Source organism: Rhinoderma darwinii, assembly GCF_050947455.1.
Source record: "Rhinoderma darwinii isolate aRhiDar2 chromosome 3 unlocalized genomic scaffold, aRhiDar2.hap1 SUPER_3_unloc_13, whole genome shotgun sequence".
In the NCBI taxonomy this organism is placed as follows: Eukaryota; Metazoa; Chordata; class Amphibia; order Anura; family Rhinodermatidae; genus Rhinoderma; species Rhinoderma darwinii.
In genome coordinates, this window is record NW_027461738.1 from 494321 (window position 1) to 511256 (window position 16936).

General features: G+C 38.2%; 6 non-coding genes across 6 annotated transcripts; all 6 read right to left on the reverse strand.

Moving 5' to 3' along the window:
* Positions 1–2394: 2394 nt before the first annotated feature.
* Positions 2395–2476, reverse strand: TRNAS-CGA (transfer RNA serine (anticodon CGA)). Its single transcript has one exon. It is a non-coding gene; the product is annotated as a tRNA-Ser (tRNA).
* A 1477-nt stretch (positions 2477–3953) lies between these two features.
* TRNAS-CGA (transfer RNA serine (anticodon CGA)) lies at positions 3954–4035 on the reverse strand. The gene has a single exon. It is a non-coding gene; the product is annotated as a tRNA-Ser (tRNA).
* A 2145-nt stretch (positions 4036–6180) lies between these two features.
* TRNAS-CGA (transfer RNA serine (anticodon CGA)) lies at positions 6181–6262 on the reverse strand. Its single transcript has one exon. It is a non-coding gene; the product is annotated as a tRNA-Ser (tRNA).
* A 1477-nt stretch (positions 6263–7739) lies between these two features.
* On the reverse strand, positions 7740–7821 carry TRNAS-CGA (transfer RNA serine (anticodon CGA)). The gene has a single exon. It is a non-coding gene; the product is annotated as a tRNA-Ser (tRNA).
* Positions 7822–14501: 6680 nt separating this feature from the next.
* TRNAS-UGA (transfer RNA serine (anticodon UGA)) lies at positions 14502–14583 on the reverse strand. The gene has a single exon. It is a non-coding gene; the product is annotated as a tRNA-Ser (tRNA).
* A 1478-nt stretch (positions 14584–16061) lies between these two features.
* On the reverse strand, positions 16062–16143 carry TRNAS-CGA (transfer RNA serine (anticodon CGA)). The gene has a single exon. It is a non-coding gene; the product is annotated as a tRNA-Ser (tRNA).
* Positions 16144–16936: the final 793 nt, after the last annotated feature.

Sequence of the window (16936 nt, forward strand, 5' to 3'; positions counted from 1 at the left end):
GGTTTTTCATTGGTGACAGAGACCCCATGAATGTCATTGAGTATTCTATAAGTAGTAAGTTCAATACAAAGTAATTATAGACCAGTAAGCTTAACATCCATTGTGGGAAAAACTTTTGAAGAGCTCTTAAAGGGACTCTGTTACCAGTTTATCAGGTCCCTAACTCCTAACTAGTCTAATAGGTGTTTTGCTGCTGATAACTACAGGGTGATTTGTAGTAAAAAAATGTTTATTATTTGCAAAGTTATGAGCATTTTCTAAATATGTAATTTAGCCTTTATTAGACATCTGGGAGGTAACAGCAGCAATTTTCCTGAGGTGGAGCTGACTCTCAGCATCTGATGCTGTCCTATCAGCATGAAGCTGCTTCACACACATTGTGAAACTCAAGCTACAGGGAAGGGGGATCAATTCAAACAGCCATATCTCGGGCTGTGGGCCACCTAAAAAAGCAGATTTGGAGGCATTTGAAAGACTGGATTCTACTCTTTCATAAGACACCAAAATCACAGTTCTAGCTGTGACAGAACCGAAGATATCACCTGTTGAAAACACAGTCGGGAATGGACGCAGTGTACTATATGATCACACTGTGTTGCTGGACAGGGAAGGGGGAGAAGTTGTATGCTGATTGGACAGCGTCATACAGAAAACATTAGCTGCCCAGAGTAAAAAGGAGTCATCTCCTATTTGGCTATTAGAGCTACATTAGTATATATAAATAAATGCTCATAACTTTGCAAATAAACGTTTTTAAAACAAAAAACAACAAATCACACTGTAGTTATCAGCATCATAGCGCCTATTAGGCTAGTTAGGAAATTGGGAATTGATAAACTGGTGACAGAGTCCATTTAAGGGACTATATACAGGAGTATTTGACAGAAAATAGTATTATAATTGACAGCAAGCAGAGATTTACTAAGGGCAGAAGTTGTCCAACCAACCTGATTTGTATTTATCAAGAGAAAAATAAAAGTCTGGACAAATGCTCTGAACTGAGCTGTGCGGTAGGACACCGTGAGAAGAAAAGTGCTTTGGTGCTGTGGCTTAGTTGGTTAAAGTGCCTGTCTAGTAAACAGGAGATCCTGAGTTCAATTCTCAGCAGTGCCTTGCTATCAGTTGCTTTAGTTTATTCACTTGTTTATTATTTAAGTTTACATAACTAAAGTATATGATGAATCAAATTCTTTATAGGCGATTAAAAATCTATCGGGTTTTTCATTGGTGACAGAGACCCCATGAATGTCATTGAGTATTCTATAAGTAGTAAGTTCAATACAAAGTAATTATAGACCAGTAAGCTTAACATCCATTGTGGGAAAAACTTTTGAAGAGCTCTTAAAGGGACTCTGTTACCAGTTTATCAGGTCCCTAACTCCTAACTAGTCTAATAGGTGCTTTGCTGCTGATAACTACAGGGTGATTTGTAGTAAAAAAATGTTTATTATTTGCAAAGTTATGAGCATTTTCTAAATATGTAATTTAGCCTTTATTAGACATCTGGGAGGTAACAGCAGCAATTTTCCTGAGGTGGAGCTGACTCTCAGCATCTGATGCTGTCCTATCAGCATGAAGCTGCTTCACACACATTGTGAAACTCAAGCTACAGGGAAGGGGGATCAATTCAAACAGCCATATCTCGGGCTGTGGGCCACCTAAAAAAGCAGATTTGGTGGCATTTGAAAGACTGGATTCTACTCTTTCATAAGACACCAAAATCACAGTTCTAGCTGTGACAGAACCTAAGATATCACCTGTTGAAAACACAGTCGGGAATGGACGCAGTGTACTATATTATCACACTGTGTTGCTGGACAGGGAAGGGGGAGAAGTTGTATGCTGATTGGACAGCGTCATACAGAAAACATTAGCTGCCCAGAGTAAAAAGGAGTCATCTCCTATTTGGCTATTAGAGCTACATTAGTATATATAAATAAATGCTCATAACTTTGCAAATAAACGTTTTTAAAACAAAAAACAACAAATCACACTGTAGTTATCAGCATCATAGCGCCTATTAGGCTAGTTAGGAAATTGGGAATTGATAAACTGGTGACAGAGTCCATTTAAGGGACTATATACAGGAGTATTTGACAGAAAATAGTATTATAATTGACAGCAAGCAGAGATTTACTAAGGGCAGAAGTTGTCCAACCAACCTGATTTGTATTTATCAAGAGAAAAATAAAAGTCTGGACAAATGGGATGCTGTAGTTATAGTGATTTATACTCTAAATATTGCTCGCTTTTCAGAGTTGTAAGCCAGGGGCACAGCTGGAACCACTATTATTAATGTAATTAATCAGTGACAAAGAGGATGGAATTAAAATAACACTTTCTATAGGTGACAAACTTTAATATGTTTCTGGAAGTTCTCTTCTTAAAATAGAACGTTGTGAACAGGACTTGAACCTGTGCAGGGAGACCCCATTGGATTTCGAATCCAACGCCTTAACCACTCGGCCATCACAACTTATGAACCCTGACTGTTAAGACTTCTGGCAACTACACCTAAGGGGCTAGCCTAAAATATGAGATCAGTCTTTTGCTCTGAACTGAGCTGTGTGGTAGGACACTGTGAGAAGAAAAGTGCTTTGGTGCTGTGGCTTAGTTGGTTAAAGTGCCTGTCTAGTAAACAGGAGATCCTGAGTTCAATTCTCAGCAGTCCCTTGCTATCAGTTGCTTTAGTTTATTCACTTGTTTATTATTTAAGTTTACATAACTAAAGTATATGATGAATCAAATTCTTTATAGGCGATTAAAAATCTATCGGGTTTTTCATTGGTGACAGAGACCCCATGAATGTCATTGAGTTTTCTATAAGTAGTAAGTTCAATACAAAGTAATTATAGACCAGTAAGCTTAACATCCATTGTGGGAAAAACTTTTGAAGAGCTCTTAAAGGGACTCTGTTACCAGTTTATCAGGTCCCTAACTCCTAACTAGTCTAATAGGTGCTTTGCTGCTGATAACTACAGGGTGATTTGTAGTAAAAAAATGTTTATTATTTGCAAAGTTATGAGCATTTTCTAAATATGTAATTTAGCCTTTATTAGACATCTGGGAGGTAACAGCAGCAATTCTCCTGAGGTGGAGCTGACTCTCAGCATCTGATGCTGTCCTATCAGCATGAAGCTGCTTCACACACATTGTGAAACTCAAGCTACAGGGAAGGGGGATCAATTCAAACAGCCATATCTCGGGCTGTGGGCCACCTAAAAAAGCAGATTTGGTGGCATTTGAAAGACTGGATTCTACTCTTTCATATGACACCAAAATCACAGTTCTAGCTGTGACAGAACCGAAGATATCACCTGTTGAAACACAGTCGGGAATGGACGCAGTGTACTATATGATCACACTGTGTTGCTGGACAGGGAAGGGGGAGAAGTTGTATGCTGATTGGACAGCGTCATACAGAAAACATTAGCTGCCCAGAGTAAAAAGGAGTCATCTCCTATTTGGCTATTAGAGCTACATTAGTATATATAAATAAATGCTCATAACTTTGCAAATAAACGTTTTTAAAACAAAAAACAACAAATCACACTGTAGTTATCAGCATCATAGCGCCTATTAGGCTAGTTAGGAAATTGGGAATTGATAAACTGGTGACAGAGTCCATTTAAGGGACTATATACAGGAGTATTTGACAGAAAATAGTATTATAATTGACAGCAAGCAGAGATTTACTAAGGGCAGAAGTTGTCCAACCAACCTGATTTGTATTTATCAAGAGAAAAATAAAAGTCTGGACAAATGGGATGCTGTAGTTATAGTGATTTATACTCTAAATATTGCTCGCTTTTCAGAGTTGTAAGCCAGGGGCACAGCTGGAACCACTATTATTAATGTAATTAATCAGTGACAAAGAGGATGGAATTAAAATAACACTTTCTATAGGTGACAAACTTTAATATGTTTCTGGAAGTTCTCTTCTTAAAATAGAACGTTGTGAACAGGACTTGAACCTGTGCAGGGAGACCCCATTGGATTTCGAATCCAACGCCTTAACCACTCGGCCATCACAACTTATGAACCCTGACTGTTAAGACTTCTGGCAACTACACCTAAGGGGCTAGCCTAAAATATGAGATCAGTCTTTTGCTCTGAACTCAGCATCTGATGCTGTCCTATCAGCATGAAGTTGCTTCACACACATTGTGAAACTCAAGCTACAGGGAAGGAGGATCAATTCAAACAGCCATATCTCGGGCTGTGGGCCACCTAAAAAAGCAGATTTGGTGGCATTTGAAAGACTGGATTCTACTCTTTCATATGACACCAAAATCACAGTTCTAGCTGTGACAGAACCGAAGATATCACCTGTTGAAACACAGTCGGGAATGGACGCAGTGTACTATATGATCACACTGTGTTGCTGGACAGGGAAGGGGGAGAAGTTGTATGCTGATTGGACAGCGTCATACAGAAAACATTAGCTGCCCAGAGTAAAAAGGAGTCATCTCCTATTTGGCTATTAGAGCTACATTAGTATATATAAATAAATGCTCATAACTTTGCAAATAAACGTTTTTAAAACAAAAAACAACAAATCACACTGTAGTTATCAGCATCATAGCGCCTATTAGGCTAGTTAGGAAATTGGGAATTGATAAACTGGTGACAGAGTCCATTTAAGGGACTATATACAGGAGTATTTGACAGAAAATAGTATTATAATTGACAGCAAGCAGAGATTTACTAAGGGCAGAAGTTGTCCAACCAACCTGATTTGTATTTATCAAGAGAAAAATAAAAGTCTGGACAAATGCTCTGAACTGAGCTGTGCGGTAGGACACCGTGAGAAGAAAAGTGCTTTGGTGCTGTGGCTTAGTTGGTTAAAGTGCCTGTCTAGTAAACAGGAGATCCTGAGTTCAATTCTCAGCAGTGCCTTGCTATCAGTTGCTTTAGTTTATTCACTTGTTTATTATTTAAGTTTACATAACTAAAGTATATGATGAATCAAATTCTTTATAGGCGATTAAAAATCTATCGGGTTTTTCATTGGTGACAGAGACCCCATGAATGTCATTGAGTATTCTATAAGTAGTAAGTTCAATACAAAGTAATTATAGACCAGTAAGCTTAACATCCATTGTGGGAAAAACTTTTGAAGAGCTCTTAAAGGGACTCTGTTACCAGTTTATCAGGTCCCTAACTCCTAACTAGTCTAATAGGTGCTTTGCTGCTGATAACTACAGGGTGATTTGTAGTAAAAAAATGTTTATTATTTGCAAAGTTATGAGCATTTTCTAAATATGTAATTTAGCCTTTATTAGACATCTGGGAGGTAACAGCAGCAATTTTCCTGAGGTGGAGCTGACTCTCAGCATCTGATGCTGTCCTATCAGCATGAAGCTGCTTCACACACATTGTGAAACTCAAGCTACAGGGAAGGGGGATCAATTCAAACAGCCATATCTCGGGCTGTGGGCCACCTAAAAAAGCAGATTTGGTGGCATTTGAAAGACTGGATTCTACTCTTTCATAAGACACCAAAATCACAGTTCTAGCTGTGACAGAACCTAAGATATCACCTGTTGAAAACACAGTCGGGAATGGACGCAGTGTACTATATTATCACACTGTGTTGCTGGACAGGGAAGGGGGAGAAGTTGTATGCTGATTGGACAGCGTCATACAGAAAACATTAGCTGCCCAGAGTAAAAAGGAGTCATCTCCTATTTGGCTATTAGAGCTACATTAGTATATATAAATAAATGCTCATAACTTTGCAAATAAACGTTTTTAAAACAAAAAACAACAAATCACACTGTAGTTATCAGCATCATAGCGCCTATTAGGCTAGTTAGGAAATTGGGAATTGATAAACTGGTGACAGAGTCCATTTAAGGGACTATATACAGGAGTATTTGACAGAAAATAGTATTATAATTGACAGCAAGCAGAGATTTACTAAGGGCAGAAGTTGTCCAACCAACCTGATTTGTATTTATCAAGAGAAAAATAAAAGTCTGGACAAATGGGATGCTGTAGTTATAGTGATTTATACTCTAAATATTGCTCGCTTTTCAGAGTTGTAAGCCAGGGGCACAGCTGGAACCACTATTATTAATGTAATTAATCAGTGACAAAGAGGATGGAATTAAAATAACACTTTCTATAGGTGACAAACTTTAATATGTTTCTGGAAGTTCTCTTCTTAAAATAGAACGTTGTGAACAGGACTTGAACCTGTGCAGGGAGACCCCATTGGATTTCGAATCCAACGCCTTAACCACTCGGCCATCACAACTTATGAACCCTGACTGTTAAGACTTCTGGCAACTACACCTAAGGGGCTAGCCTAAAATATGAGATCAGTCTTTTGCTCTGAACTGAGCTGTGTGGTAGGACACTGTGAGAAGAAAAGTGCTTTGGTGCTGTGGCTTAGTTGGTTAAAGTGCCTGTCTAGTAAACAGGAGATCCTGAGTTCAATTCTCAGCAGTCCCTTGCTATCAGTTGCTTTAGTTTATTCACTTGTTTATTATTTAAGTTTACATAACTAAAGTATATGATGAATCAAATTCTTTATAGGCGATTAAAAATCTATCGGGTTTTTCATTGGTGACAGAGACCCCATGAATGTCATTGAGTTTTCTATAAGTAGTAAGTTCAATACAAAGTAATTATAGACCAGTAAGCTTAACATCCATTGTGGGAAAAACTTTTGAAGAGCTCTTAAAGGGACTCTGTTACCAGTTTATCAGGTCCCTAACTCCTAACTAGTCTAATAGGTGCTTTGCTGCTGATAACTACAGGGTGATTTGTAGTAAAAAAATGTTTATTATTTGCAAAGTTATGAGCATTTTCTAAATATGTAATTTAGCCTTTATTAGACATCTGGGAGGTAACAGCAGCAATTCTCCTGAGGTGGAGCTGACTCTCAGCATCTGATGCTGTCCTATCAGCATGAAGCTGCTTCACACACATTGTGAAACTCAAGCTACAGGGAAGGGGGATCAATTCAAACAGCCATATCTCGGGCTGTGGGCCACCTAAAAAAGCAGATTTGGTGGCATTTGAAAGACTGGATTCTACTCTTTCATATGACACCAAAATCACAGTTCTAGCTGTGACAGAACCGAAGATATCACCTGTTGAAACACAGTCGGGAATGGACGCAGTGTACTATATGATCACACTGTGTTGCTGGACAGGGAAGGGGGAGAAGTTGTATGCTGATTGGACAGCGTCATACAGAAAACATTAGCTGCCCAGAGTAAAAAGGAGTCATCTCCTATTTGGCTATTAGAGCTACATTAGTATATATAAATAAATGCTCATAACTTTGCAAATAAACGTTTTTAAAACAAAAAACAACAAATCACACTGTAGTTATCAGCATCATAGCGCCTATTAGGCTAGTTAGGAAATTGGGAATTGATAAACTGGTGACAGAGTCCATTTAAGGGACTATATACAGGAGTATTTGACAGAAAATAGTATTATAATTGACAGCAAGCAGAGATTTACTAAGGGCAGAAGTTGTCCAACCAACCTGATTTGTATTTATCAAGAGAAAAATAAAAGTCTGGACAAATGGGATGCTGTAGTTATAGTGATTTATACTCTAAATATTGCTCGCTTTTCAGAGTTGTAAGCCAGGGGCACAGCTGGAACCACTATTATTAATGTAATTAATCAGTGACAAAGAGGATGGAATTAAAATAACACTTTCTATAGGTGACAAACTTTAATATGTTTCTGGAAGTTCTCTTCTTAAAATAGAACGTTGTGAACAGGACTTGAACCTGTGCAGGGAGACCCCATTGGATTTCGAATCCAACGCCTTAACCACTCGGCCATCACAACTTATGAACCCTGACTGTTAAGACTTCTGGCAACTACACCTAAGGGGCTAGCCTAAAATATGAGATCAGTCTTTTGCTCTGAACTGAGCTGTGTGGTAGGACACTGTGAGAAGAAAAGTGCTTTGGTGCTGTGGCTTAGTTGGTTAAAGTGCCTGTCTAGTAAACAGGAGATCCTGAGTTCAATTCTCAGCAGTCCCTTGCTATCAGTTGCTTTAGTTTATTCACTTGTTTATTATTTAAGTTTACATAACTAAAGTATATGATGAATCAAATTCTTTATAGGCGATTAAAAATCTATCGGGTTTTTCATTGGTGACAGAGACCCCATGAATGTCATTGAGTTTTCTATAAGTAGTAAGTTCAATACAAAGTAATTATAGACCAGTAAGCTTAACATCCATTGTGGGAAAAACTTTTGAAGAGCTCTTAAAGGGACTCTGTTACCAGTTTATCAGGTCCCTAACTCCTAACTAGTCTAATAGGTGCTTTGCTGCTGATAACTACAGGGTGATTTGTAGTAAAAAAATGTTTATTATTTGCAAAGTTATGAGCATTTTCTAAATATGTAATTTAGCCTTTATTAGACATCTGGGAGGTAACAGCAGCAATTCTCCTGAGGTGGAGCTGACTCTCAGCATCTGATGCTGTCCTATCAGCATGAAGCTGCTTCACACACATTGTGAAACTCAAGCTACAGGGAAGGGGGATCAATTCAAACAGCCATATCTCGGGCTGTGGGCCACCTAAAAAAGCAGATTTGGTGGCATTTGAAAGACTGGATTCTACTCTTTCATAAGACACCAAAATCACAGTTCTAGCTGTGACAGAACCGAAGATATCACCTGTTGAAAACACAGTCGGGAATGGACGCAGTGTACTATATGATCACACTGTGTTGCTGGACAGGGAAGGGGGAGAAGTTGTATGCTGATTGGACAGCGTCATACAGAAAACATTAGCTGCCCAGAGTAAAAAGGAGTCATCTCCTATTTGGCTATTAGAGCTACATTAGTATATATAAATAAATGCTCATAACTTTGCAAATAAACGTTTTTAAAACAAAAAACAACAAATCACACTGTAGTTATCAGCATCATAGCGCCTATTAGGCTAGTTAGGAAATTGGGAATTGATAAACTGGTGACAGAGTCCATTTAAGGGACTATATACAGGAGTATTTGACAGAAAATAGTATTATAATTGACAGCAAGCAGAGATTTACTAAGGGCAGAAGATGTCCAACCAACCTGATTTGTATTTATCAAGAGAAAAATAAAAGTCTGGACAAATGCTCTGAACTGAGCTGTGCGGTAGGACACCGTGAGAAGAAAAGTGCTTTGGTGCTGTGGCTTAGTTGGTTAAAGTGCCTGTCTAGTAAACAGGAGATCCTGAGTTCAATTCTCAGCAGTGCCTTGCTATCAGTTGCTTTAGTTTATTCACTTGTTTATTATTTAAGTTTACATAACTAAAGTATATGATGAATCAAATTCTTTATAGGCGATTAAAAATCTATCGGGTTTTTCATTGGTGACAGAGACCCCATGAATGTCATTGAGTATTCTATAAGTAGTAAGTTCAATACAAAGTAATTATAGACCAGTAAGCTTAACATCCATTGTGGGAAAAACTTTTGAAGAGCTCTTAAAGGGACTCTGTTACCAGTTTATCAGGTCCCTAACTCCTAACTAGTCTAATAGGTGCTTTGCTGCTGATAACTACAGGGTGATTTGTAGTAAAAAAATGTTTATTATTTGCAAAGTTATGAGCATTTTCTAAATATGTAATTTAGCCTTTATTAGACATCTGGGAGGTAACAGCAGCAATTCTCCTGAGGTGGAGCTGACTCTCAGCATCTGATGCTGTCCTATCAGCATGAAGCTGCTTCACACACATTGTGAAACTCAAGCTACAGGGAAGGGGGATCAATTCAAACAGCCATATCTCGGGCTGTGGGCCACCTAAAAAAAGCAGATTTGGTGGCATTTGAAAGACTGGATTCTACTCTTTCATATGACACCAAAATCACAGTTCTAGCTGTGACAGAACCGAAGATATCACCTGTTGAAACACAGTCGGGAATGGACGCAGTGTACTATATGATCACACTGTGTTGCTGGACAGGGAAGGGGGAGAAGTTGTATGCTGATTGGACAGCGTCATACAGAAAACATTAGCTGCCCAGAGTAAAAAGGAGTCATCTCCTATTTGGCTATTAGAGCTACATTAGTATATATAAATAAATGCTCATAACTTTGCAAATAAACGTTTTTAAAACAAAAAACAACAAATCACACTGTAGTTATCAGCATCACAGCACCTATTAGGCTAGTTAGGAAATTGGGAATTGATAAACTGGTGACAGAGTCCATTTAAGGGAATGAATTTACTAAGGGCAGGAGTATGTGACAGAAAATAGTATTATAATTGACAGCAAGCAGAGATTTACTAAGGGAAGAAGTTTTCCAACCAACCTGATTTGTATTTATCAAGAGAAAAATAAAAGTCTGGACAAATGGGATGCTGTAGTTATAGTGATTTATACTCTAAATATTGCTCGCTTTTCAGAGTTGTAAGCCAGGGGCACAGCTGGAACCACTATTATTAATGTAATTAATCAGTGACAAAGAGGATGAAATTGAAATAACTCTTTCCATAGGTGACAAACTTTAATATGTTTCTGGAAGTTCTCTTCTTAAAATAGAACGTTGTGAACAGGACTTGAACCTGTGTGGATTTCAAATCCAACGCCTTAACCACTCGGCCATCACAACTTATGTACCCGGACTGTTAAGACTTCTGGCAACTACACCTAAGGGGCTAGCCTAAAATATGAGATCAGTCTTTTGCTCTGAACTGAGCTGTGTGGTAGGACACCGTGAGAAGAAAAGTGCTTTGGTGCTGTGGCTTAGTTGGTTAAAGTGCCTGTCTAGTAAACAGGAGATCCTGAGTTCAAAACTCAGCAGTGCCTTGCTATCAGTTGCTTTAGTTTATTCACTTGCTTATTATTTAAGTTTACATAACTAAAGTATATGATTAATCAAATTATTTATAGGCGATTAAAAATCTATCGGGTTTTTCATTGGTGACAGAGACCCCATGAATGTCATTGAGTTTTCTATAATTAGTACGTTCAATACAAAGTAATTATAGACCAGTAAGCTTAACATCCATTGTGGGAAAAACTTTTGAAGAGCTCTTAAAGGGACTCTGTTACCAGTTTATCAGGTCCCTAACTCCTAACTAGTCTAATAGGTGCTTTGCTGCTGATAACTACAGGGTGATTTGTAGTAAAAAAATGTTTATTATTTGCAAAGTTATGAGCATTTTCTAAATATGTAATTTAGCCTTTATTAGACATCTGGGAGGTAACAGCAGCAATTCTCCTGAGGTGGAGCTGACTCTCAGCATCTGATGCTGTCCTATCAGCATGAAGCTGCTTCACACACATTGTGAAACTCAAGCTACAGGGAAGGGGGATCAATTCAAACAGCCATATCTCGGGCTGTGGGCCACCTAAAAAAGCAGATTTGGTGGCATTTGAAAGACTGGATTCTACTCTTTCATAAGACACCAAAATCACAGTTCTAGCTGTGACAGAACCGAAGATATCACCTGTTGAAAACACAGTCGGGAATGGACGCAGTGTACTATATGATCACACTGTGTTGCTGGACAGGGAAGGGGGAGAAGTTGTATGCTGATTGGACAGCGTCATACAGAAAACATTAGCTGCCCAGAGTAAAAAGGAGTCATCTCCTATTTGGCTATTAGAGCTACATTAGTATATATAAATAAATGCTCATAACTTTGCAAATAAACGTTTTTAAAACAAAAAACAACAAATCACACTGTAGTTATCAGCATCATAGCGCCTATTAGGCTAGTTAGGAAATTGGGAATTGATAAACTGGTGACAGAGTCCATTTAAGGGACTATATACAGGAGTATTTGACAGAAAATAGTATTATAATTGACAGCAAGCAGAGATTTACTAAGGGCAGAAGATGTCCAACCAACCTGATTTGTATTTATCAAGAGAAAAATAAAAGTCTGGACAAATGCTCTGAACTGAGCTGTGCGGTAGGACACCGTGAGAAGAAAAGTGCTTTGGTGCTGTGGCTTAGTTGGTTAAAGTGCCTGTCTAGTAAACAGGAGATCCTGAGTTCAATTCTCAGCAGTGCCTTGCTATCAGTTGCTTTAGTTTATTCACTTGTTTATTATTTAAGTTTACATAACTAAAGTATATGATGAATCAAATTCTTTATAGGCGATTAAAAATCTATCGGGTTTTTCATTGGTGACAGAGACCCCATGAATGTCATTGAGTATTCTATAAGTAGTAAGTTCAATACAAAGTAATTATAGACCAGTAAGCTTAACATCCATTGTGGGAAAAACTTTTGAAGAGCTCTTAAAGGGACTCTGTTACCAGTTTATCAGGTCCCTAACTCCTAACTAGTCTAATAGGTGCTTTGCTGCTGATAACTACAGGGTGATTTGTAGTAAAAAAATGTTTATTATTTGCAAAGTTATGAGCATTTTCTAAATATGTAATTTAGCCTTTATTAGACATCTGGGAGGTAACAGCAGCAATTCTCCTGAGGTGGAGCTGACTCTCAGCATCTGATGCTGTCCTATCAGCATGAAGCTGCTTCACACACATTGTGAAACTCAAGCTACAGGGAAGGGGGATCAATTCAAACAGCCATATCTCGGGCTGTGGGCCACCTAAAAAAAGCAGATTTGGTGGCATTTGAAAGACTGGATTCTACTCTTTCATAAGACACCAAAATCATAGTTCTAGCTGTGACAGAACCGAAGATATCAACTGTTGAAAACACAGTCGGGAATGGACGCAGTGTACTATATGATCACACTGTGTTGCTGGACAGGGAAGGGGGAGAAGTTGTATGCTGATTGGACAGCGTCATACAGAAAACATTAGCTGCCCAGAGTAAAAAGGAGTCATCTCCTATTTGGCTATTAGAGCTACATTAGTATATATAAATAAATGCTCATAACTTTGCAAATAAACGTTTTTAAAACAAAAAACAACAAATCACACTGTAGTTATCAGCATCATAGCGCCTATTAGGCTAGTTAGGAAATTGGGAATTGATAAACTGGTGACAGAGTCCATTTAAGGGACTATATACAGGAGTATTTGACAGAAAATAGTATTATAATTGACAGCAAGCAGAGATTTACTAAGGGCAGAAGATGTCCAACCAACCTGATTTGTATTTATCAAGAGAAAAATAAAAGTCTGGACAAATGCTCTGAACTGAGCTGTGCGGTAGGACACCGTGAGAAGAAAAGTGCTTTGGTGCTGTGGCTTAGTTGGTTAAAGTGCCTGTCTAGTAAACAGGAGATCCTGAGTTCAATTCTCAGCAGTGCCTTGCTATCAGTTGCTTTAGTTTATTCACTTGTTTATTATTTAAGTTTACATAACTAAAGTATATGATGAATCAAATTCTTTATAGGCGATTAAAAATCTATCGGGTTTTTCATTGGTGACAGAGACCCCATGAATGTCATTGAGTATTCTATAAGTAGTAAGTTCAATACAAAGTAATTATAGACCAGTAAGCTTAACATCCATTGTGGGAAAAACTTTTGAAGAGCTCTTAAAGGGACTCTGTTACCAGTTTATCAGGTCCCTAACTCCTAACTAGTCTAATAGGTGCTTTGCTGCTGATAACTACAGGGTGATTTGTAGTAAAAAAATGTTTATTATTTGCAAAGTTATGAGCATTTTCTAAATATGTAATTTAGCCTTTATTAGACATCTGGGAGGTAACAGCAGCAATTCTCCTGAGGTGGAGCTGACTCTCAGCATCTGATGCTGTCCTATCAGCATGAAGCTGCTTCACACACATTGTGAAACTCAAGCTACAGGGAAGGGGGATCAATTCAAACAGCCATATCTCGGGCTGTGGGCCACCTAAAAAAAGCAGATTTGGTGGCATTTGAAAGACTGGATTCTACTCTTTCATAAGACACCAAAATCATAGTTCTAGCTGTGACAGAACCGAAGATATCAACTGTTGAAAACACAGTCGGGAATGGACGCAGTGTACTATATGATCACACTGTGTTGCTGGACAGGGAAGGGGGAGAAGTTGTATGCTGATTGGACAGCGTCATACAGAAAACATTAGCTGCCCAGAGTAAAAAGGAGTCATCTCCTATTTGGCTATTAGAGCTACATTAGTATATATAAATAAATGCTCATAACTTTGCAAATAAACGTTTTTAAAACAAAAAACAACAAATCACACTGTAGTTATCAGCATCATAGCGCCTATTAGGCTAGTTAGGAAATTGGGAATTGATAAACTGGTGACAGAGTCCATTTAAGGGACTATATACAGGAGTATTTGACAGAAAATAGTATTATAATTGACAGCAAGCAGAGATTTACTAAGGGCAGAAGTTGTCCAACCAACCTGATTTGTATTTATCAAGAGAAAAATAAAAGTCTGGACAAATGGGATGCTGTAGTTATAGTGATTTATACTCTAAATATTGCTCGCTTTTCAGAGTTGTAAGCCAGGGGCACAGCTGGAACCACTATTATTAATGTAATTAATCAGTGACAAAGAGGATGGAATTAAAATAACACTTTCTATAGGTGACAAACTTTAATATGTTTCTGGAAGTTCTCTTCTTAAAATAGAACGTTGTGAACAGGACTTGAACCTGTGCAGGGAGACCCCATTGGATTTCAAATCCAACGCCTTAACCACTCGGCCATCACAACTTATGAACCCTGACTGTTAAGACTTCTGGCAACTACACCTAAGGGGCTAGCCTAAAATATGAGATCAGTCTTTTGCTCTGAACTGAGCTGTGTGGTAGGACACCGTGAGAAGAAAAGTGCTTTGGTGCTGTGGCTTAGTTGGTTAAAGTGCCTGTCTAGTAAACAGGAGATCCTGAGTTCAATTCTCAGCAGTCCCTTGCTATCAGTTGCTTTAGTTTATTCACTTGTTTATTATTTAAGTTTACATAACTAAAGTATATGATGAATCAAATTCTTTATAGGCGATTAAAAATCTATCGGGTTTTTCATTGGTGACAGAGACCCCATGAATGTCATTGAGTTTTCTATAAGTAGTAAGTTCAATACAAAGTAATTATAGACCAGTAAGCTTAACATCCATTGTGGGAAAAACTTTTGAAGAGCTCTTAAAGGGACTCTGTTACCAGTTTATCAGGTCCCTAACTCCTAACTAGTCTAATAGGTGCTTTGCTGCTGATAACTACAGGGTGATTTGTAGTAAAAAAATGTTTATTATTTGCAAAGTTATGAGCATTTTCTAAATATGTAATTTAGCCTTTATTAGACATCTGGGAGGTAACAGCAGCAATTCTCCTGAGGTGGAGCTGACTCTCAGCATCTGATGCTGTCCTATCAGCATGAAGCTGCTTCACACACATTGTGAAACTCAAGCTACAGGGAAGGGGGATCAATTCAAACAGCCATATCTCGGGCTGTGGGCCACCTAAAAAAGCAGATTTGGTGGCATTTGAAAGACTGGATTCTACTCTTTCATAAGACACCAAAATCACAGTTCTAGCTGTGACAGAACCGAAGATATCACCTGTTGAAAACACAGTCGGGAATGGACGCAGTGTACTATATGATCACACTGTGTTGCTGGACAGGGAAGGGGGAGAAGTTGTATGCTGATTGGACAGCGTCATACAGAAAACATTAGCTGCCCAGAGTAAAAAGGAGTCATCTCCTATTTGGCTATTAGAGCTACATTAGTATATATAAATAAATGCTCATAACTTTGCAAATAAACGTTTTTAAAACAAAAAACAACAAATCACACTGTAGTTATCAGCATCATAGCGCCTATTAGGCTAGTTAGGAAATTGGGAATTGATAAACTGGTGACAGAGTCCATTTAAGGGACTATATACAGGAGTATTTGACAGAAAATAGTATTATAATTGACAGCAAGCAGAGATTTACTAAGGGCAGAAGTTGTCCAACCAACCTGATTTGTATTTATCAAGAGAAAAATAAAAGTCTGGACAAATGGGATGCTGTAGTTATAGTGATTTATACTCTAAATATTGCTCGCTTTTCAGAGTTGTAAGCCAGGGGCACAGCTGGAACCACTATTATTAATGTAATTAATCAGTGACAAAGAGGATGGAATTAAAATAACTCTTTCTATAGGTGACAAACTTTAATATGTTTCTGGAAGTTCTCTTCTTAAAATAGAACGTTGTGAACAGGACTTGAACCTGTGCAGGGAGACCCCATTGGATTTCGAATCCAACGCCTTAACCACTCGGCCATCACAACTTATGTACCCTGACTGTTAAGACTTCTGGCAACTACACCTAAGGGGCTAGCCTAAAATTTGAGATCAGTCTTTTGCTCTGAACTGAGCTGTGTGGTAGGACACCGTGAGAAGAAAAGTGCTTTGGTGCTGTGGCTTAGTTGGTTAAAGTGCCTGTCTAGTAAACAGGAGATCCTGAGTTCAATTCTCAGCAGTGCCTTGCTATCAGTTGCTTTAGTTTATTCACTTGTTTATTATTTAAGTTTACATAACGAAAGTATATGATGAATCAAATTCTTTATAGGCGATTAAAAATCTATCGGGTTTTTCATTGGTGACAGAGACCCCATGAATGTCATTGAGTTTTCTATAAGTAGTAAGTTCAATACAAAGTAATTATAGACCAGTAAGCTTAACATCCATTGTGGGAAAAACTTTTGAAGAGCTCTTAAAGGGACTCTGTTACCAGTTTATCAGGTCCCTAACTCCTAACTAGTCTAATAGGTGCTTTGCTGCTGATAACTACAGGGTGATTTGTAGTAAAAAAAATGTTTATTATTTGCAAAGTTATGAGCATTTTCTAAATATGTAATTTAGCCTTTATTAGACATCTGGGAGGTAACAGCAGCAATTCTCCTGAGGTGGAGCTGACTCTCAGCATCTGATGCTGTCCTATCAGCATGAAGCTGCTTCACACACATTGTGAAACTCAAGCTACAGGGAAGGGGGATCAATTCAAACAGCCATATCTCGGGCTGTGGGCCACCTAAAAAAGCAGATTTGGTGGCATTTGAAAGACTGGATTCTACTCTTTCA